This window comes from Thalassophryne amazonica, chromosome 4 (genome assembly GCF_902500255.1).
Source record: "Thalassophryne amazonica chromosome 4, fThaAma1.1, whole genome shotgun sequence".
NCBI lineage: Eukaryota > Metazoa > Chordata > Actinopteri > Batrachoidiformes > Batrachoididae > Thalassophryne > Thalassophryne amazonica.
Genome location: NC_047106.1, coordinates 125169014 through 125190980, shown reverse-complemented (window position 1 = coordinate 125190980; position 21967 = coordinate 125169014). Strand labels below are relative to the sequence as shown.

Genomic DNA, 21967 nt, shown 5'->3' with positions numbered 1-21967 from the left:
AAATTGAAGGACCACTTCATTGGACCCTTCCCCATCCTCAAGGTCCTCAGTCCTACCGCAGTGAGGCTCCAACTCCCGGCCTCACTGCAGATCCATCCGGTCTTTCATGTCTCCAGGGTAAAACCGCATCACACCTCACCCCTCTGTGCACCCGGTCCAGCGCCAGCAACAGTTCGCCGGCTTTTGGACGTCCGTCGAATGGGCCGGGGTTTCCAGTATTTGGTGGACTGGGAGGGGTACGGACCCGAAGAACGCTCCTGGGTGAAGAGGAGCTTCATCCTGGACCCGGCCCTCCTGGCCGATTTCTATCGTCGCCACCCGGATAAGCCTGGTCGGGCGCCAGGAGGCGCCCGTTGAGGGGGGGGGTCCTGTTGTGTGGGCTGCCAGAAGAGGAGGTACTGCTGGCCCACCACCAGAAGGCGCCCTGCCTGAAGTGCGGGCTTCAGGCACGAGAGGGCGCTGCCGCCTCAGGAACAAGCCGTGGTGACAGCTGTCACCCATCATCCGTGTTCAACGGTGAGTCTGGGTCCAGAAGCGCCGAGCTTTGATCCAGTTCGGCGCTGGAGAGCGCGCCGTCCTTCACTCCGCCAGACAAACGCACTTTTATGTTGTACACCAATTATTGCACAGGAGAAAAATAAAACTGTTTTGTTTTTGGAACCGCTTTCTGGTTATTTAGCTCTGGGTTCAGTCAGACGCAGGTCCGCTCCTCAACCCGTGTCTGCACATAACAGTATGTTTAATATTAGCATTTTTCGGAACGCCTATGGCCAAAATGAAAGGAGAAATTTACTTCCAGCACCAGTCGGCTGTTCGAGGTGGGCGGTCACTTTTGAGCTCCATTGGTGAGTCAGTCGCAGGTTTTTTTTTTTTTTGGACAATATAATGGTCCTGTAATCCATAGGCACACTATGGAGCTCAAACTGTTTCCACGTTAACCTTCTTCTATCACCTTCAGAACATCTCCAATCTCTGCCCCATTCTCTCCCTCTCAAATGCAGAAAAGCTGGTCCATGCCTTTATTTCCTCCAGACTGGACTACTGTAATGTACTTCTCATCGGGATCCCTAGCAAAAGCCTGCAGAGGCTCGAATACATCCAGAACTCTGCAGCTGGGATCCTGATGAGAGTGCACAAACAGGAGCACATTACCCTCATCCTCCACTCACTCCACTGGCTTCCCGTCGCCAACAGGATTGAATACAAGGTCTCCCTTCTCGCATGCTAATGCATCTATGGACATGCCCCCACCCCCACCCCCACCCAACCTCAAAGAACTCCTCAACCCACAAAACACAACACATTCCCCCCGCTCCATTCACTTAAATCTCCTCCACACACCCAGAACCAGGCTAAGGACCATGGGAGACAGAGCCTTCTGTGCTGCGGAATGGCCTCCCTGATGCCCTGAGGGCACCACAATCTACTGACTGTTTTAAAAGGAGTCTAAAGACATTTCTTTTTAACAAAATTTATGGGCCCTCCTCAGATGTTCATTTTAATTTTTTTTTCCATTTTAAAATACGACTGCTTGCTTTTTTTTTCTTTTTTTTTCCTTTTTTGCTTTTATTTTATTTTTAACCTGTAGCCCTTTCAGATCTTTGATGAAAAGGGCATTATAAATTAAATGTATTATTATTAGTAGTAGACTCCACATGTCCCAGTCTTGGATCTTGAATGGCTGGATGGATCCCTCAGAAGTGCCACTCACAGGCACTGCTGCTCCTCTGATGGACAGCGGGAAAAGGAAATTCTGTCACTAATGAACTGAGATTAAACCTGTTAGATTTGATGATTTTTAAATATTTCTAAAGTGGTTTAGAAGTTGGAATCACCCATACTAAAATATGCTAAACTGAAGGTGTAACGAGGTTGCCAGGGTGCCTTAGTGGTTAGCCCTGATGCCTCACATCAAGATGGTCCTGGGATCACTTTCCACCTGGTTCTTCTTGTGTGGAGTTTGCATGTTCATCAGTGAAATCACCTGCTGGAGTCAGGGGCTGATTTTCAAACAAATCTCCCCTGTTCAGCTTACAAAAATACTATCTGGCATTAAAATCCCCACTTCCTCCCTGGATCCCATCCCCTCCTCCCTCATTAAAACCTGTCTCCCCATAATTTCTCCACTGATCACAAAGATCATAAACTCTTCGCTGTCCTCTGGTTCTGTTCCACAGTTTCTCAAGCTGGCAGCTATCACTCCCATTCTCAAAAAACCTGGTCTTGACCCTGATAACTTCATCAATTTCCGGCCCATATCCAACCTCCCCTTTCTGTCTAAAATCCTAGAACGGGTCATTGCTGATCAGCTCCAAACCTACCTCAATTCCGTTAGTCTTATTTGAACCTTTCCAATCCGGCTTCCGCCCAAAACACAGTACTGAAACAGCTCTTCTCAAAGTCACCAATGATCTCCTCCTCTCCTCTGACTCCGGCCATCTCAATATTCTCATTCTCCTGGACCTCACCACTGCCTTTGACACCATCAGCCACTCCATCCTCCTGTCTCGCCTCAAGACCTCCCTCAACATCACCGGCTCCGCCCTCTCCTGGCTTCAATCATACCTCACAAACCGGCAACAGTTCATCCACGTTAACCGCTGCTCTTCCTCCATAGCCCCCCTATCTCAAGGTGTTCCCCAAGGTTCGGTACTTGGTCCTCTCCTCTTCATTCTCTACATCCTCTTGGAAGTATCATCCGTCATCATGGTCTCCACTTCCACTGTTATGCTGATGACATACAGCTTTACATTTCCACCACATCCATAAACCCTAACATTCACTCCACCCTCACCCACTGCCTGTCTGACTTAAAACACTTGGATGCAACACAATTTCTTGAAATTAAACACTGACAAAACAGACATCATCATCATCGGCATTAAAAACATCACAAAATCAACCCATTTTTCACTCTGTTTTGACAACACTACACTCACTCCATCCCCCCTTGTCCGCAATCTTGGAATCCTTCTCGACCCCACCCTCTCATTTGACCCACACATTAAACAAATAACCCGGACTGCATTCTTCCATTTGAAAAATATCGCACGTCTCCGTTCATCCCTCACTTTCTCCGCTGCTGAAACCCTCATACATGCTTTTGTCACATCCAGAATCGACTATTGCAATAGCATCCTCTATGGTTCACCTTCCAAAATACTCAGCAAACTACAGTATATACAAAACTCTGCTGCCTGTCTCCTCACCCACACCCGCACTCGTGAACACATCACCCCCGTCCTACAAAACCTTCACTGGCTCCCCATCACTCAACGCATTCACTTCAAAATCCTCCTGATCACTTTCAAAGCCCTCCAGAACCTGGCCCCCACATATCTCACTGACCTCCTCCACCGCCACACTCCATCACGCTCTCTCCGCTCCTCCGACACAAACCTTTTGTCCTTTCCCTGTAGGACCAGACTCCGAACCTGGGGAGACAGAGCCTTCTCCATCACCGCCCCTACCCTCTGGAACTCTCTGCCCCAACCACTCCGTGCTTGCCCCGACCTCCCCTCCTTCAAGAAGGAACTCAAAACCCACCTGTTTAAGTTAGCTTTTAATGTACAGCCCTGATTTTTAATGTGTTTTTTCTTAGCGTTTTTATCTTTTTCTCTTGGTTTGTAAAGCGTCTTTGAGTGTCCAGAAAAGCGCTATACAAATAAAATGTATTATTATTATTTATTATTATATATTTACCTTATGTACCTCATCCACCGAAACTTAGTACTTCTGTCTGTTGGAAAGCGATGGAATTTGCACACAGAAGTACCCGAGCGGTGCTGGCAGTCAGGAGCATAACACTGCACCATATTCCTATTTAAATATCTAAAAAAATTATAATAATTAACATATATCACATTACAATCTTAGAAACAGGTTAATTATGATCTTTTCATTCTTATCGGTAGATAACACAAAACCACTTCTTTCTAAAGAAAATATATATTAAGCGAGTCATATCCAATTAATTTCACATAATTTCACGTATTTAATAGTAAAATAGCAAATAAACACCCCAGCAGAGCGGAACTATGACGTGGGCAATCGAGAGCTCCTTGCGGTGAAAGAGGCCCTTGAGGAGTGGAGACACCTGCTGGAGGGAGCGTCAGTGCCTTTCACGGTTTTCACTGACCACCGGAACCTGGAGTATATCAGGACCGCCAAGCGACTGAACCCCAGGCAAGCCTGCTGGTCACTGTTTTTCGGCCGTTTTGACTTCCGGATCACCTACCGCCCCAGGACCAAAAACCAAAGATCGGATGCCCTGTCCCGGGTGCATGAACAGGAAGTCAAGACCGAGCTGTCGGATCCACCGGAACCCATTCTCCCGGAATCCACTATCGTGGCTGCTCTGACCTGGGACGTGGAGAAGACCGTCCGGGAGGCCCTGGCACGGAGCCCGGATCCCGGAACAGGACCGAAGAACAGACTATACGTCCCACCAGAGGCCAGGGCTGCCGTCCTGGACTTCTGTCACGGGTCCAAACTCTCCTGCCACCCAGGGGTGCGTAGGACCGTGGCAGTAGTCCGGCAGCGCTTCTGGTGGGTGTCCCTGGAGACTGATGTCCGGGCTTACATCCAGGCCTGCACCACCTGCGCCAGGGGCAAGGCTGACCACCAGAAGGCACAGGGACTTCTACAGCCACTTCCTGTGCCTCACCACCCCTGGTCCCACATCGGTCTGGATTTTGTCACGGGCCTCCCGCCGTCTCGGGGCCACACCACCATACTCACGATAGTGGACCATTTCTCCAAGGCGGCCCACTTCGTGGCCCTCCCGAAGCTCCCATCAGCCCAGGAGATGGCGGATCTCCTCGTCCACCATGTTGTCCGGCTGCATGGGATACCAACGGACATCGTTTCGGATCGCGGTCCCCAGTTCTCCTCGCAGGTGTGGAGAAGTTTCTGCCGGGAACTGGGGGCCACTGTAAGCCTCTCATCTGGGTATCACCCGCAGTCTAACGGACAGGTCGAACGGGCCAACCAGGAGTTGGAGCAGGCCCTCAGGTGCACGACCTCCGCACACCCGACGGCTTGGAGTGAACATCTGGCCTGGATCGAGTACGCTCATAACAGCCAGGTGTCCTCTGCCACCGGCCTCTCCCCATCCGAGGTGTGTCTGGGGTACCAGCCCCCTTTGTTTCCTTTGGTGGAGGGAGAGGTCGGTGTGCCCTCGGTCCAGGCCCACCTGCGGAGATGCCGTCGGGTATGGCGCACCGCCCGTTCGGCCTTGTTGAGGGCCCGGACGAGGGCTAAAGCCCATGCAGACCGTCGACGGTCCCCGGCCCCTCCTTACCAGCCCGGGCAGGAGGTGTGGCTTTCCACCAAGGACATTCCTCTCCAGGTCGAGTCCCCCAAATTGAAGGACCACTTCATTGGACCCTTCCCCATCCTCAAGGTCCTCAGTCCTACCGCAGTGAGGCTCCAACTCCCGGCCTCACTGCAGATCCATCCGGTCTTTCATGTCTCCAGGGTAAAACCGCATCACACCTCACCCCTCTGTGCACCCGGTCCAGCGCCAGCGACAGTTCGCCGGCTTTTGGACGTCCGTCGAATGGGCCGGGGTTTCCAGTATTTGGTGGACTGGGAGGGGTACGGACCCGAAGAACGCTCCTGGGTGAAGAGGAGCTTCATCCTGGACCCGGCCCTCCTGGCCGATTTCTATCGTCGCCACCCGGATAAGCCTGGTCGGGCGCCAGGAGGCGCCCGTTGAGGGGGGGGTCCTGTTGTGTGGGCTGCCAGAAGAGGAGGTACTGCTGGCCCACCACCAGAAGGCGCCCTGCCTGAAGTGCGGGCTTCAGGCACGAGAGGGCACTGCCGCCTCAGGAACAAGCCGTGGTGACAGCTGTCACCCATCATCCGTGTTCAACGGTGAGTCTGGGTCCAGAAGCGCCGAGCTTTGATCCAGTTCGGCGCTGGAGAGCGCGCCGTCCTTCACTCCGCCAGACAAACGCACTTTTATGTTGTACACCAATTATTGCACAGGAGAAAAATAAAACTGTTTTGTTTTTGGAACCGCTTTCTGGTTATTTAGCTCTGGGTTCAGTCAGACGCAGGTCCGCTCCTCAACCCGTGTCTGCACATAACAGTATGTTTAATATTAGCATTTTTCGGAACGCCTATGGCCAAAATGAAAGGAGAAATTTACTTCCAGCACCAGTCGGCTGTTCGAGGTGGGCGGTCACTTTTGAGCTCCATTGGTGAGTCAGTCGCAGGTTTTTTTTTTTTTTTTGGACAATATAATGGTCCTGTAATCCATAGGCACACTATGGAGCTCAAACTGTTTCCACGTTAACCTTCTTCTATCACCTTCAGAACATCTCCAATCTCTGCCCCATTCTCTCCCTCTCAAATGCAGAAAAGCTGGTCCATGCCTTTATTTCCTCCAGACTGGACTACTGTAATGTACTTCTCATCGGGATCCCTAGCAAAAGCCTGCAGAGGCTCGAATACATCCAGAACTCTGCAGCTGGGATCCTGATGAGAGTGCACAAACAGGAGCACATTACCCTCATCCTCCACTCACTCCACTGGCTTCCCGTCGCCAACAGGATTGAATACAAGGTCTCCCTTCTCGCATGCTAATGCATCTATGGACATGCCCCCACCCCCCCCCCCACCCAACCTCAAAGAACTCCTCAACCCACAAACACAACACATTCCCCCCGCTCCATTCACTTAAATCTCCTCCACACACCCAGAACCAGGCTAAGGACCATGGGAGACAGAGCCTTCTGTGCTGCGGAATGGCCTCCCTGATGCCCTGAGGGCACCACAATCTACTGACTGTTTTAAAAGGAGTCTAAAGACATTTCTTTTTAACAAAATTTATGGGCCCTCCTCAGATGTTCATTTTAATTTTTTTTTCCATTTTAAAATACGACTGCTTGCTTTTTTTTTTTTTTTTTTTTTCCTTTTTTGCTTTTATTTTATTTTTAACCTGTAGCCCTTTCAGATCTTTGATGAAAAGGGCATTATAAATTAAATGTATTATTATTAGTAGTAGACTCCACATGTCCCAGTCTTGGATCTTGAATGGCTGGATGGATCCCTCAGAAGTGCCACTCACAGGCACTGCTGCTCCTCTGATGGACAGCGGGAAAAGGAAATTCTGTCACTAATGAACTGAGATTAAACCTGTTAGATTTGATGATTTTTAAATATTTCTAAAGTGGTTTAGAAGTTGGAATCACCCATACTAAAATATGCTAAACTGAAGGTGTAACGAGGTTGCCAGGGTGCCTTAGTGGTTAGCCCTGATGCCTCACATCAAGATGGTCCTGGGATCACTTTCCACCTGGTTCTTCTTGTGTGGAGTTTGCATGTTCATCAGTGAAATCACCTGCTGGAGTCAGTGGCTGCAAAGAAAACCTGCACCCTCTTGCTCCTTTCTGGAATACTTTGTACACCACTGATTTAAATTGACCATAGGTATTTGTGGTTGTGTTTGTCTGTCTACATGTGGCCCTATGATAGACTGGCGTCCTGTCCAGGATGTACCCCGCCGCCTCTCACCCTACCACTGCTGGGACAGGCTTCATCCTTATTTGAAATAAGCTTATAGAAAATGAAGGTGTAACTTTGATTTGCCTAACTCTGTTATCATTGTCTGCTGTTCAGATGGACACTGCAATTAAATTCTGTGGTTTTTACTCTATTCTGCTTCTGCTACACTGCACCTACGTTTTTTGTTATCATCATCTTCGTCAAATTATTACTGTCCTTTAATAGGACTAGTTTCAATTCATGATGCTTATTGTAGAAACTGACATTATTTGTGCCACCTGCCACCCACCTGACATGAGCACTGGCAGCATCCTGGCAGTATCAGTCCTGCCCCCAGTTTCATGAAGCAGTCGAATCTTGTTTAGTTAACTAAACTCACTTAGTTGACGAATTTGTTGACGTTAGTCGTTGCACAAAGCACTTAGTCGGCTAAATTATCCGACTAAAGTTTCTTGCCAGGTACTGAGGAGGCTAATTTTATTCTAGTCAACAAAACTTAAGTGTCTTACCTCAAAAACGACAGCTATCATGTGCCACCACTTGATGGAACACTCAAGAGCACTCTTGCGTTGCTTGTATTCCTACAAAAGGAGAGCTTTCTCCGCTATTGGCCATGGTTGCAGCAGACGACAACTGTCATGATGTGTTTCTGACAGTTCTCACATTAGCCACCGGGAGGCGCTGTTACAGTGAGCAGCGTTGTGTGCACAAAAAGGCTTGACAGAAGCATAGAAGAAGAAGAACTGCTAGGCTAAGTGCTAAGCATGTCATTCTGCAGTTCAAAATTCAAACAACTTTACTGATCCCTAAAAGAGCAATTCATATCACACCCAATTACCTCAGACAAAAACTACAGCAATTAATCCACAATTATTACTAGTTGAATATAATACTGGCACACATCAGAATGAACCCTCTGGGGTCCGAGGGCATTTTTTTGGACAGTTCACTCGCCGAGCATAAATGTTTTATTATTGCTGTTAACAGCTCTCACTGCATCCCACAATCAAGTTTTATGTCTCTTTTTTTTCAGGACAACCTGTACTTTAAGAATATATATATATATATATATATATATATATATATATATATATATATATATATATATATATATATGCTGTAGTGATGTTTTATAAGTGTAATAAAGGTTTACAATCAAAAATAACAAAGGAAAAAATAAAGTGGAAAATAATTTTCACACACATTTATTCAAAACAAACAGCAAACTATAAACAACTGTTTTGACACTTTATAAAGGTAATTTGAGGTCTTGTGTGATAGACTGTACAACAAAAAGGTTCAAACAATAAACACAAACGCACATTTTTAACAATATATACAAAATGGTCTATGCTTTTGTTTGTCTTCATCTCAAAGCAGTTTCTGTTTGTTATTACCCAAAAGTCGCATCACAAACTTATACTTCTATGAAGTTGACTGTGTGTTTGTTCTCTCCTGCTCTGAAAGCAACTTTCTCACCTTGAGGCCCATTTACACTCTGAGGAGCGGCCCCTCCCCCTCGCTCCATTGATATGGTAAACAGTGCTTTACGCCAGAGTGAGAGAGCTTGCCACAGGCTTATCTAATAACATTCACAGGCAAACTAGTGGAGCAATCCTGATACTCACACACTCTTTGTTTGAGCACGTGAGACTGTATGAGAAGCCTTCCGTCTGCTCACTTTCACTGATCGCTGAGCGTAAAACCCCATTTACACATAGATGGTAAACTCTCCCGGAAGCGTCCCGGCAGAGATTTTGCCCCCTCCGGGCCGTTTTAGGGATCAAACGCCGTAGTTAACGCTGGCGCACGGGGGTGTGGTTTGGTTCCGGCTTCACTGGGAATCATCGAAAAAATTATTCAACATGTCGAATAATTCCGGGAGCGCTCCCGGAGAAGTGGCCTGATGACGGAGACAATGCGAACAACGGCGTTTGATACTTTTTAATCACCGTGTCATCCCGCCCCTTCCTGTAGTGCTGCAGTTTACACCGCCGTAATTGCCGGCCGGCATTGTATCCCTAACCAACGGCATGTAAAACGGCGATAGAGCCCACATCGGCGTCCTCAAAGGCGTTTTAACCGGTGACAGAGGCAGACAAAACGGCGGCGCTAGCGGACAGTACGCTGTTCTAAACGCCACCTCCCGGTTAACGGCGTTCCAAACGGCCGATAGGCGGCGGTCAGTATAAAAACGCTAGCGCACTGCATGCAGGTCTCTCACTCCAGATATTTTTGCAGAGAAGCTCCAGTATACCTCCTAAAATAAAATTGGCAGCGGCAAGGACTTACCAAGAGGTCTGGTTCAGAAGCAGAGGGTAGCCCTGTGGTGGAAACGAGCAACACGTTGAGGAGGAGAAAAGGAGAGAAAAGAAAAGGCTGAGAGATGAGCTCCCTGTCACTCCCTCCCCCTGCAATGACAGCTGCTTCAGCCTATTATACTCTGGGGGCGGTGCCTATAAGCAAAAGTTCCTGGAGTAACGCAGGATTTGCCTGGATACATCCAGCGGTACACAGGGCATTATCGGCGGCAACAGAACACCGCCATTCTCACGCGCGTCTTAACCTGCGATTGTAAAGGATAGAACTGAGTATTAACTCCCGTTGCCTGACGTGTGCCGGATGCTACGGCGTCAAAACTCCACTTTATTCGGCGTATTTAGCGGCATTTTATCCGCGTATTTGTGGCTAGTACGGCGCTCAAAACGCCGGCGAAATGCTCCGCCCCTTTCCACCGCGAAAACAGCCGGAACTACCGCGAACTTCGGTCTACGTACTACCCGCGGACAAAACCGTCTATGTGTAACCTGGGCTTAATGGCGCAGTGTGCATTGGAGCCAGCAGCCAGGGGGCGATTCAAACGGGCCAACTAGTAACACATCACTCCTAAAAACAATCTTTGGTGTATCACATGAGGTAAATCTGCCCTACGGTTGGATTTTAGAAAACCATGTGACGGTGAACCAATTCTGATTGGACACTCACATTGCGCACGTCATCACACAGCTTCTATGAGGAGTACAAAGATGGTGGATGGCTGGCTCGAAAGTCCGCGGAGTTAACTTTTCAGCAAAAAAAGTAAGTTTCTATCTCATATCAATAAAAAGTTATTTATAATTTAGTAAAACTTGGTCTCAGCCATCGTATACGATGGCGTCGACCCCAGAGGGTTAAAACACTACACATATACATTTGATTGTTTATGTACGCTAAACTTTAAGACAGTCCATCATCCGAATTGAGGCAGTGTGAGTGTGGGGTGGCTGCAGCAGTCTCCCAAGCAGCTGTGAGCTTGGGGAAGAGGTGAAGGCCGCTGCAGCTCAGAGTCACACGGTCTCCGGAGGGGAGAGGAGTGGCAGGGCGGAGGCGGGGGGTGGTAGGGGTGGAGGGGAGGGGCGTGAGCAGATGAGAGGAGATGAGATGAGTTTGTATCAGTTTCATAATGACTGGAGTTGCCTTGACAACATCGGCCTGTAGGGGAGGGCAGAAGATAAGAATGGCAGCCAAATGGTTCAGCAAGGCCGTAGAAATTCTTCTGGAGGAAAACAGCAGGGCATTTTGACCTTCGGAGGTTGAGAAGCCTTCCATGTTTAGGGTTGAGCAGAGAAACACATTTGCTGCTCCTCTAACTGACCAAATCCAATTCATGAGTATTCCCTGGTCTCCGACATCTTCCTTTGCAAGATGTACATTTGCTCCGAGATATTATCCAACTTATATCTGAGTTCAAGGGTTAATGCAGTCTGAGACTGTATCGCCATGCCCAAATCATTAATCATGACGGACAGGTGAGGGGTCGTGGTTCTGGTAGCAGCCTTCTTGCCAATTCTCAGGTAGGACAGGGCTGCACATAAACCAACAAGGACCAGCCCTCCCACAATAAAACCAAATACAAATAAGTCTTTGACGTCCTCCACAGAGAGTGGCACCAAGCACGCAACACACCACTTCTCCCAGGCTTCGATAACATAGCCTGCAGGGTAGGTTCCATCCGGGCATGCAGTGTCCCCCAGCCCTAATTTCCTTGTTGAAAAAGATGGTGTCAGTTGTGTTCAGAGATCAGCTGATCAATTCCATGGTTAATCCAAATGTAGTTCGATGACTTCACAGTCTGGTGAAGGTGGGACTTTTAAAGGTTGGAAAAAAGCACAGAGGGAGAGGAGAGAGGAGGTGATGCGACCACCCTCGCCAGAGTCCCAAGCTGAATCAGTTTACAGTGTCCATAAATGTCATTAAAGCCAGCTAATGAAACAAAGGCTGAATAGTTCATGACAACAACCAACCCGGAAGTAAACAAAACTGTCGCGCATTGGAGGCAGTCTTTGCAACGGCGGTCGCGAGACCGTTATGCCCGTGAAAATCGTGGACTAACATAAAACGGCTAATCTACAAGTTTAGCCGTCAATGTGAAACGGTAATTAGATGGATAATGTTGAGCGACTAGCCATAGTTGACTAAGTTTAACAGACTAAAAGATTAGACTGCTTTATGAAACTGCTCCCTGGTCTTTCAACCCATTCTCACCAGATCAGTCTCCTGAGTGGTACTGTTAGCTAATTAATCAGTTTTCCGTTGTGGGCTCTTCTTAGCACAACTTGAACTGTGTTTTTGTGGATTAAATTCTATTTTTTCCTATCTCCAGATTCCCCGCCACCACCACAGCTCCATTGACACCCACCTGGGCCTGTCAGCTTTCAAACCACACCCTGACTGGCTCCTTGTGCTTCTACCTCCTTCTGTGCCTCGTCCCTGGTTCCAGTTTCTCCCTCAGTGGATCCAAGTGTCTGTTCTTGGTTTATTAAACACAAAGACCAGTAGTGTGCCCGGGAATCAAACCCACATCTACTAATTGTTGATCCAACTGCCTACTTCTCTGATCTACATGTTCAACCATTGAGAGAAGGGGTGAATTTAGAGTAATTATTGTAAAGTACATTTTGTGTACTAACCACATTCAGTGTAGATCAATTCATATACAATGCAAGATAGACAGAAATATGCATTTATTCATTTTATGCTGCTTATCTGTGTCCAGGTCACATTGGCAGAAGACCAAGCACCTCATCCCACACTTCCCTATCCTTTGCCAAGTCTTGTAACTTTTCCTGGGGATCCTGAGGCATTTCAAAGCCAGCTGGGAAATATAATCCCTCCACCGTGTCCTGGGTGTTCCTGGTTCTCCCAGTTGGATGTGCCTGGTAGACATCCCTAGGGAAACGACTAAGGGGGCATGCTCACCACAATGGTCCAGTACAGGGTCTGGAACACATCAGACGCCGCCTCAGTGCATCTATCGAGCTCATGCTCCAACTTACCCCCACTCATGAACAAGACCTCGAGACACGTAACTCCTCCACCTGGTGCAATAACACTTCCCTGACCGAGAGGGAAAATCCAGCCTTTTCTAACACAGGACCATGGTCTCATGTTTAGAGGTGCCGATACTCATCCCAGTCATTTCACTCTCAGCCTCAAGCCTGTTCAGTGCACAATTAAAATTCATCACAATTACCCTTTTGACATACAGTACATACAAACATAAATCTTCAACTGCTTATCCAGAATTGGGTTGCAGGAGCAACAGCTCCAGCAGGGGACCCCAAACTTCCTTTTCCCAGGCCACATTAACCACCTCTGTCTGGTGGATACCGAGGTGTTCCCCGGCCAGTGTAGTGATATAGTCCCTCCAACTAGTCCTGGGTTTTCCATGGGGTCTCCTGCCAGCTGGGCGTGCCTGGAACAGATCCCTACGGAGGCACCCAGATGTCATCCTTATCAGATGCCTGAACCACCTCAGCTGACTCCTTTCAAAACAAAGAAGTGGTGGCTGTACTCCGAGCTCCTCACGGATGACCGAGCTTCTCACCTTATCTCTAAGGGAGACACCAGCCACCCTCCTAACGAAGCCCATTTTGGCCGCTTGTACCCACAATCTAGTTATTTCTGTGATGACCCAACTCTCATGCCCATAGGTAGGAGTAGGAACAAAGACTGACCAGTAGATCGAGAGCTTCACCTTTTGGCTCAACTCCCTTTTCATCACAACAGTACGGCAGAGTGAATGCAATATCGTCCCTGCTGCGCTGATTCTCCAGCCAATCCCATGCTCCATTGTCCCCTCACTCAAGAACAAAACCTCGAAGTACTTGAATTCCTTTACTTAGACCTGAAAACTTAAAATCTGAAAATTTTAGAAAAAAAAAATGCAGAATAATAAAACCTATACTGCTAACAAAACAACCACCACAGTCAGGATAGATCTTGCTTTACTTTATGTGCCACTATTGTCCAGCACACTTTGAATACTGGACTACCATCATGAGATTGGTATCAATATATCTTTATAAGCCCAATGTTACATGCTGAGAGCTGTATAGTCAAGTCTATAATGCGAACAGTCAAACCTTTCTAAAAGTGTTAGAATTATGATGAGCATATTGCAAGTTTATAGTATATTATTTTTGTGATGCAGCATAGTAATCTGATGTTCCTTACAGCGTAATAATCATTGCTTCAAGGAATATCAGATTACTAATCTGATGTTCTATCCATTTTAATCATGCGAGCATACCAAAGCAAACAGAATAACATTTTAAAAACATCTCTTGAGAGCAGCGCTCAAGCAGGTGGACCTACAGGATAGGAGTTGGACTGCTATAAAGTTGGACTCCAACTGTGTGTTTGAACTACATGTCTGTGCCCTCGGACAAGACACTTCATGCGCACTGTCCCCATCCATCCAGCTGTAAATGGGTACTGGTGTTGGCTGGGGAGGTAGCCTGAAATGGACTAGTGTCACATCTGGAGGACATCATAGACCCTTGCCCACTTCACATACAGTGTCTGAGGATAAACACTGACCTAGTGGGGCCGTATAGGACTTACTTTTTCTTCATGGTGTGTGAGTGGTATGAGCTTGCTCTGTTGATCCCAGTGCACTACATAATAAATAAATAAATAAATAAATAAATAATCTCATGGGTGCCATGGAAACTGTGCTTGAGGACCTGCAAATGTGAGGAACTGAGGCCGAAATCAGGATTTTGAATGTCAAATGCCACTTTTATGATGCGGTTATAATGGGGCTATGATGACAATTCAAAGTGGCTATATTAATAACAAAAAATGATCATTGTACATAGTACAGCTGTTTTAGGGCTTTGGAGTTATGGTTAGGTTTCGGGGTCATGGTTAGATCTTAGGTTGTGGATTAGGTTTTAAATAGAATTTCAGTTTTTCAGATGGCATGTTTGACAATATCACACAATGACCCACTGCAGTGCATGACACACTGTGGTGTAAGTAGTTTGGTGTTGAGAGTTTTGAGCCAATGGTCTGAGGTTCAAAGCACAGTCATGTTAAAGATTTTCTGTGTTTTTGTACTTCAAGTATTAAAGGTATACAGCCTTTAAAATTTCACAAAACTGACAAAATCTATGTTCTACTGAAATCCATAATGTCAGATTGTTTTTTAATCCTACTGCCAAATTACAGCTCATTTTAATGAAGTGAACAAATTTACCAAGGGGGAATTCCATTAGGAATACTTTATTTTCATTACTCGAGGCCATCAAATATGGCCATCGGGTATCACGAAGACTTTGTGTCCGTCCATCCATCCATCCGTCCCTCTGTCGGTGCCCAGCACAAGTCCAGCCAGAGTCTTCAAATTCACAGGGAACATTCTTGGGACACACACCTTGGACAAGTGCAAAGATGGCTAACCTGGATGTATTTTAAGACATTAAAAAGTCGCATTCTGTTCCTATTTTCATGGTATGATCTCACGGATGTTAGCGTCGTGACGTCACTTCCTGGTGTCACTAGCTGCTAATTTTGCTTTGTTTTTGGCTAAATATAACATCTTTATCACATGTTATGTAAAAGCTAGCGAGAAATAAACTTCTAAAACTGGAAAGGCTGTTCTTGTAACCTGATAACACCGGTGGATTTACAAGACATCCAGCAGATGATAGTGTGGTGACATCACTTCCTGGTTTAGCTAGCTGCTAACCGCTTCATTTGTCTTTAAACATAAACTTTTTGTCATATAGTATGTAAAGTTAGCAAGAAATAAACACTTCTAAAACTGGAAACGCTGTTTTGTAACCTGATAACGTCTATGAAATGATTTAGTAAACAACTGCAAATTATGAAGAAGACAATGCTCATACGTCCAAGCGTATTTTAGTATTGCGTTATATTTTTAATACTTTCTGCAAGAAGAAGTGCATGTGTGCATGCATAAAATTACCAGACGTTATGTTTGGCCTTATTTGATGGGGTTGTGCACACTAACATCTCTAAGATGTCTTGTAAGTCAATTCAGACATGTTACCTAGTTACAAAAACAGTGGGTCTTATTTTTAGATTTAGAAGTGTTAATTTCTACCTTTTTTAAAAAAATATATGAGAAACAGATTCATACAGAAATAAGATGTTTTGGAGTGTTGGATAAATTTAATTGAGTGGCCAGCCAGCCTATGTCACTCTCCATCCCTACTCTGATTGGCTGTTACCATGTGCTTCCCAGCATCCCTTGTGCAAGTCAGGGGAACCCCCCTCGGGGGCTATGATATCACTATCATAGCCTGTATGGTTTGTTCAAGGCCATCTGTTCTTTTGACATTTTCCCCTTTATTAATTTTTTTGAAACAACATGAATTTTGATCATATTAGCAATGCCATATTTAGGGATGGGCATTGATAAGATTTTATCGATATCGATGCCATTATCAGTTCTGCTTATTGATCCGATTCTTTATCGATTCCCTTATCAATACCTCTTGTGAATTTTCTGTACTAAATTTTCTGTACTAAAAGTAGGCTTTACAGGTTTTCTATGTCAACAGTATTTTATTGAGTCTTAAAGTAAATAAATATAAATTTGGTCACTGGATCCTTGATCTCTGGACATAAATAAAATCTGTACATGGTCACTGGATCCCAGATCTCTTGGCATAAATAAAAATAAAAATAAATAAATTCTGTACATGGTGGATCCTAGATCTCAGGACATAAATAAACAAAATATGTAGTTTTTATCAAAAGCATTTCCTTTCAGGTATTAATGAGACAAATGTAACTCCATAGCCTCTGAGCTGAGCTCTTGCAGCCAGCTGTGCTGTACATCAGAATGTACTTCATAACGAATGGAGGACGTCTCATTTTGGGAAAAAAAAATTGTCTTGGTCAGTTGTAGTTTGTTGTCTATATTACAACGTTTGGAAAGAGGTGTCATTTGATTTAAAATGGCGATTTACTTAGTTATTAATTCTGATCTAAATCTATCTTTCCAACTTTACTCATCAGAGAGCCGCGCAGCATTTGGAGCTGTGCTATTAGCCCCCAAAACAGAGGATATCAGTATTATTATTAATATGATTATTTCCTTTACCTGTGCTTTAGTTTATCAGCTGGCGAAGCGGGTCCAGCTCACGTCAGAGAACCATCAAACTCTGGTGTGGAACAGAGGATGATTCTCTTTTCTTGCCTGCAACAACACAAGAGTCCCAGCTAGTGACTTTAATCAGCACAGACATCTTCAAATGGCTTTGAGCTTAATGAAGAAATTGCGAACCCGCTGCTTGCGCTTCTGAGACTGCTTCGCAGCTTGCGCTGTGACCCACTGCTTCACTTCACAGCTTCTCAAAAACAGTGGGCCTGCAATCAACATAGAGAAATGATCATTTTCCCATTACACAAACTCAAAAACAACAGCTGCTCCGGCGTAATGTGAACTTAAGAACCGACAAGGAAATCGTAGAGCAAAAAGGTTATTGATGTCGGTGGATTGAATAATTTCTCATCAATTCTTAACAGGAACTGGTTTTCAATACCCAACAGTCATAATATGAATCGCCTATTTAAAGGGTAATAATGAAATGATAGTGGTGCCAAAGAAAATTCTTTTTATGAATCTTAAAAAAGCCAAAGGCTGTACACTTTTAAATGACTGCAGTAAAGTTAGACAATTATAAATATTTTGGAACCACAGAAAGTGTTTAAGAGCAACACTTCAATTGGTAATTTGGCCCGACATTGAGGTAGAAAACAAAAATAAAGGTGTGCAATGTCATAATTATCTGACCTAGACTGACAGATCAGAAGAGCTAAGTATGAATCGATTTTGTATTGTTCATATGGCTACATATGGTTAGCCACTGCAACAACAATTCTTGGGGGTGTGTTTGCCTGTGTGGGTGTGAGTGTGGGGGAGCTTTGGCCTCATCAAGCCCACCTTTGAGCCGCCTATGGTCTGCATGATAACACCAGAGGTGGGCGATACCGGGAATTTTGGTATTGATCTGATACCAAGTAAATACAGGCCCAGTATTGCCAATATCGATGCCGATACTTTTTCATATTTAAGCTTCATAGATCCAAAGGATCCAAAGACCTAGGATAGAATTTCGCCAAACATTGTACGTAACAACAAAATACTTTATCACAATCAACATTTTTGTTTAAAAAATATCACTCAACACAACTTAAAACAAATCTCCTGAGGTAGAGGGCTGACAAACCACAATACAAGGGTGCGCTGCTCCGTGTTGTGTGACACAGCGCAGCGCTGCTCTTACAGACAGAGCGTAGACTTTGATGAATCTGCGTGTGGGACAGAAATAAAAGCTTGTGTATCGATCTTTTTACATGAGGATTGATCAATATCAATACCAGCGTTGGAATCGATATTAGGATCGATCCGCCCACCTCTAGATAACACTTCTACCTGAGATAGCTCCACGTTTGCAAGAAGTATGGCAGTTCACGTGAGGGCATTGTGTCAAGCCCACTGTTCAGTGGTCAAGCCCAGGTAAGACCCACGCCACCAGAGGCAGTATTCATCTGAAAGAAGAACCAATGCAAACAATTGGATATTTATATTTCTTTCCCAATCAACTTCATAAATCTTCCCGGAAAGCGCCTTTGCACAAGTTATTCTCTGCTGATTTTGAATTACAAAGCACGGTGTCACTTATTACACGCACCTGTACACTACAAATCTGATTTAAAAAAAAAAGGCTTTGGAATGAGCGATCAAAATGCATTTTTGTGTGTGGGGTGATCGCGCACGAGCGTAATGCGTGTGCGCCGGCGGCGTGTCACAGGTCCAGTGTGATGACATACGGATGCCCGTGCGGTCACACGCACGGATCTGCTGCTGCTGCTATGGACTCGCGCACAAACGCAGCGTCCTGCCCTTCTTCGTCTTGATCCGGAGGAGTCATGAACCGCTGCAAGGTGACGCGTCCTCTCTGATTTCAGGCCAAACTTCCACACGGAAGCACGCCGGTGTGAGTGAGGCGGCACCGGCTGCTCGTTTGGTGGCGTTAGCGGAGCCGCTCCGGGGGAATGTCGACCGGCCGTCTGTCCCGCTGACATCGGCCTCTTCTCAGCGCACACAACGGGCCGAATGAGGTACGACACACCGCCTTTCGAACGCCGACGGGGCGCGCCGAACCGTCGCACGTTTTTTCACCGTGAGCTCGCAACTTTCTGCTCGTTTTTCGAAGTGTTTTCTCGCCGCGACAAAGTTGGAATTCCCGTTAGCTAGCAGCAGACGTGTGCTACGGCTACGTCAGCTTCCAGGCAGGCGACATGAATTAGCATGCTAAGTTAGCTTCAGCGCTGGCTGGGGTTCACGTCAGGGGCATGTGTCCTTAAATCCTCCTGCTGCCGACACCAGCCTGTTTCTCAGCTCTCTGTGTCAACCTCCTCCGTTCACCGACCGGGATGTTTGAGTCCAGATGTGCGAGTTGGTAATCTGAGCCTGTTTGCTGAGGGGAAAAGCCCCGTTTGAATGGTTTTGGTGCTAACCAGCGCTCAGTGGGTTGTTTACTTGTCACTCAGCGTGGACATGTGGAAGCCCGACGTTGCTTTTTTGAAAACACTGTGTGGGATCAAACTCTTGTTAATAATTAACATCAGTGATAATAACTGTTTTCAACATGCTTTATTTTATTGTTGTGGGTTTTCTTTGTCCTCTTCTGCCCAGATGTGGTTCAGTTACACACAAACAGCGACGCACTCTGTAGGTTTGGATTAAGGTGTCTGCCAGCCTTTGTTAGGATTCAAAACCTTCACCGACTTTGAGGTGGAGATTCTTAAATTGGAGGTTAACTGGAAAGTGTTGTGATGTACTTGTCTCTTAATAACTTTCTCCTAAAGCCACTTTTCTCCTTGGAGAAGAATGAAGAATCATTTGCTGTGTTCAAGACAGCAGTCAACTCGGAAAATCTGTGTTGGAAACTTTTGAAAAGTGTGTGTGTGTTTATTTGGCCAATTCGAAAAACGGTATGGATGTCTACAGTATGGATGCATTTGCTTTTTTTTTTTTTTTTTTTTTCTTTGTACTAGGAATGCATAAATATGTGTCAGGGTTCGATTTAGGGTTTGGACTTGGCGTGAATTTTTTTTTTTTTGTCTCGTAATTTGATGGTGTCTCAATCAATTAATTGTGATGTTCACATGGAATTTACTGTACACCTGTAGAACGGTTTATATAGTTTTATACGGTTTATATTGCAGTTTATAGTTTTGACTATTTGACTTTTTTTTACTTCTTATAGGTGTGTTTTTGCTTTTCCGTTTTCTTGTTTATGCACCAACACCACCAGATCAAATTCCTTGTATGTGAGAACTTACTTGGCAATAAAATTGATTCTGATTTACAATCAAGCACAATCCATTTACCTCTTCTGCATGAGATACACAACCTATTTTTTCACTCCTAATTTTTATGGTAAGCTGCTGCAAAGTACTTAATTTTTTTTTTTTTTTTTTAAAGAAATTGCAGGAACAAGTAAAATGTAGTAGTAGCAGTTGTTATGAGCAGAGGTACCTGTCTTGGCCCCAGTGAAGAGTAGTTACTAAGTTTTAATCATTTTTCTTAAAAAAAAAAAAAGAATAACACCATTGGCTTCAGCCAATCAGTGTGGTGATTTTAAGCTATACAGTGCATCCAGAAATATGCACAATGCTTCACTTTTTCCAACATTTCAAAATGGAGTAAATTATTATTTTTTTCCCCTCAACATTCTACTCAGAACACCCCATAATGATGACATGATTTTTTTTTTTTTTTTTTTTGCAAATTTATTTAAAAAACTAGGAAATCACACGTATGTAAGTATTCACACCCTTTGCGCAATACATTGTTGATGCACATTTGGCAGCAATTACAGACTCAAATTTTCTTGAATATGATGCCACAAGCTTGGTGCACATATCTTTGGGCAGTTTTGCCCATTCCTCTTTGCAGCACCTCTCAAGCTCCATCAGGTTGGATGGAGAGCGTTGGTGCACAGCCATTTTCAGATCTTTCCAGAGATGTTCGATCAGATTCAGGTCTGGGCTCATAGGACCATAGAGTCGTCCCGAAGCCACTCCTTTGATATCTTGACTGTGTGCTGAGGATCATTGTTCTACTGAAAGATGAACTGTCACACCAGTCAAGAGTGCTCTGTAGCAGGGTGTCTCTATACATTGCTGCATTCATCTTTCCCTCAATCCTGACTAGTCTCCCAGTTCCTGCTTCTGAAAAACATCCCCACAGCATAATGCTGCCACCACCATGCTAGAAATGGTGCCTGCTTTCTTCCAAACATCATGCCAGGCATCCACATGAAAGAGTTGAATCTTTGTCTCATCAGATCAGAGAATTTTGTTTTTCATGGTCTGAGTTTTTCTGGTGCCTTTTGGCAAACTCCAGGGGGGCTGCTGTGTGCATGTGACTTCGATCATGCAGAAGCCGGGGAGAGCTGACATTTGCCGTTTGGTATGCTTATGACTTTTTGGGTCAAGGATGAACGCCGCCAAAACAATGGATTTTGCTAACTACATTTTGGACTCACATTCCATTTTGGACTCACATCCCATTCCAGCAGGGGGCAGTAAACCATCTTTACTTTAAAAGCGTACGTATGTGCGTACTTGATTTTTATTTAGTAAGTTCAATGTAAGTACGTAATAGAATTGTAAATACGTTAAAATACATGGATGACACAAAGTGAAAACACTTATTTCCACTGTGGTCCATTTAAAAATTTAATGACAAGATAGAAGTTATAATAATAGTGTGTATATGATAAGAACCTAAACAATTTGTAAATGCATTAAGACAGTAAATTAACATTAAATATTACATGATTAATAGGAAATAAAAGGGTTGCCTTCCTCTTCTAAAATTGTTGAGGTCCAATGTTCTAAAAAACATTTTGGACTCACACACCATTCCTACTCATTGTACAACCTTTGTTTAATTTATTACCACCCTTGAAAAATGGCAGCTACCTATTTTATAACGCTACCCAATCTAGTTTTGAAATAAGACCATGACATAGCAAAATGTGGAAAAAGTGAAGCACTGTGAATACTTTATGGATGCACTGTACATAAATTACAGCACTCGGAGTGCTCTTCTTTAGTCTTTTAAAACTGCTGTGCGTTTGTG

At 45.1% G+C, this 21967-nt stretch overlaps 1 protein-coding gene across 1 annotated transcript in view; it reads left to right on the top strand.

Moving 5' to 3' along the window:
- The first annotated feature begins 18593 nt into the window (after nt 1–18593).
- bcl9l (bcl9 like) overlaps nt 18594–21967 on the top strand; it is a 114121-nt gene continuing 110747 nt past the window's right edge. The window contains exon 1 of the mRNA XM_034168492.1: nt 18594–18933. The gene's annotated coding sequence lies outside the window, so the exon portion shown is untranslated. The remainder of the gene's footprint in view (nt 18934–21967) is intronic.